Source organism: Hyaena hyaena, unplaced genomic scaffold (assembly GCF_003009895.1).
Source record: "Hyaena hyaena isolate Hyena2069 unplaced genomic scaffold, ASM300989v1 scaffold_1054, whole genome shotgun sequence".
Lineage (NCBI taxonomy): Eukaryota > Metazoa > Chordata > Mammalia > Carnivora > Hyaenidae > Hyaena > Hyaena hyaena.
Window position 1 is genome coordinate 447,442 of NW_024081675.1, and position 2,010 is coordinate 449,451.

The window sequence follows — 2,010 nt, forward strand, 5'->3', positions numbered from 1 at the left end:
TGCACTAAAAATCCTCTGTGCTCTGCCTATTCTTCCCTCCCCCAACCTCCTGCAATCTCTGATCTTTGTACTATCTCCAGTTACTACTCTTACAGAATGTCATCTAGTTATAATCATACAGTAGCCTTTCAAATCGGTTTCTTTCACTTAGTAATATGCATTTAAGATTCCTTTGTGTCTTTTCATGGCTTGAGAGTTCATTTCCTTTTAGCATTACTAATATTCTGTTGTCTGGAGGTGCCACAGTTTATGTATCCATTCCTTACTGAGGGACATCTTGGTGCTCTCTAAAATTAAAAAATAGGTATAAAGTTCCAAGCCTTGACTCCAGTGACCCAATGTTTCCTCATTGGTAGATGCACCTTTCCCCTTCTTTGGGGTTATAAGGCATTGTCTCAGGTGACTTCCAGGTTCCAGTCCTATGCAGCACTCAGCTTCCTGGGCCTCACTCCTTTCTACAGAATCACTGTTGCTGGACCTTTTACTCTTCTTGTGTCCATCCATCCCAGGACGCTCTGTCTCTTCCTCAAATGCTATAAAATATCAATAAAGTTCATTTATCATGTGGAGAACCTGTCCATGCTGAATCTTCATCTCTTGGTCCTTTCCAAATATGGCTGAGTCAATGCAGGTGGGATTGATCCCTACCTGCTTTACCTTGACATATCCTTTGTTACACTCTTCCTTCAAGTGTACTTGCTGTATTTCTTGTCAATAATCTTGGTTTCTGGGCCATGCCCAACCATGACTGCTTCCAAATGTGGAACTCTGATTCACTTGTTCCTGTTATCCTGAATCATTACTCTCCAGTTGATGGAAACAGATAATCTCACATTACTCCCTAGTTGTCATTTTTCTTAATATCCTTATCAAGTCTAGCATTAGTAATGTTGGACTCATAATAGGAATTGAGAAGTATTCCTTTGTCTTCAATTTGCTGCAACAGTTTGTGTGAAAAGTCAAATTACTTTTTTCTTAAATTTCAGGTAGACTTTCCCAATGAAGCAAATTTACCCTGGAATTTTTTATTTTTAATTTTAATTCATAATTTTTAATTATCAATCAGTAGTTACTCATTATGAAACTATTAACACTGTTTCTTATGGAATGTTGAAATTTTATGTCAAAGAATTTGTCCATTTATCTTTGTCTATTTTATCAATGTCAAAATTACTGGCATAATATTTGTTCCAGTATGCCCTTATTAACTTTTCAATATCAGAATTAACAATGTTACCTGTTTCCTTCCTGATAATGGTATTCTGATCAGATGCTGTAGACTGATTGCTTTTATTGATGATTTTAAAGAGTCCACTTTGGGTTCATTAAGTATTTAATTTATTTTTGGTTTCCTGTTTTATTTCCACTTTAATTATTTCCTGTTACTTTAGGTTTAATTTTATTTCATCTTATAGTTTCTTAATTTGGAAGTTGAGGTAATTGATATTAGACTTATCTTATTTTCTAATATACAGCATTTAATCCTTTAAGTTTTCCTCTAAGTACTGCTTTAGCTATATTTCAAAGTTTGTGATCTACTGTGCTTGAATTTTCATTTAGTTCACATCTTGATTTAATTTTGTTCATGCTCCCATAATTCTTCATTGATTTCCTTACTCCTCCTTGACTTTAAACAGATTTTTACAAATGTTTTGTTCACCTTTTCCAACTGGCCTCAACAAGGTTTGGTTCAAATTATTTAGCCCCCTACATTATAAGAAGGGATCTTCCTGCTAGTCTTATCTTCTTATCCTTTCTCTCTCAGCCCATCCAATTACTTAAATATTTGCTAATGCCTCCAAAATTTGTTATCCTCGTGTATAATTTTACCTGTATCCAATTGCCCATTTGGTATGTTACTAGGTTTTTTTAAATTTACAAATAGTTTATTGTCAAGTTGGTTTCCATATGACACTCGGTGCTCATCCTCACAAGTGCCCTCCTCCATGCCCATCTCCCCGCCCCCCCCCATGAGTCCTCAGTTTGTTCTCAACATTCAAGAGTCTCTCA

The 2,010-nt window shown here is 35.5% G+C and overlaps 1 pseudogene; it reads right to left on the reverse strand.

Moving 5' to 3' along the window:
- Window positions 1-216: 216 nt before the first annotated feature.
- On the reverse strand, window positions 217-800 carry LOC120223804 (annotated as a pseudogene).
- Between the last annotated feature and the right edge of the window lie 1,210 nt (window positions 801-2,010).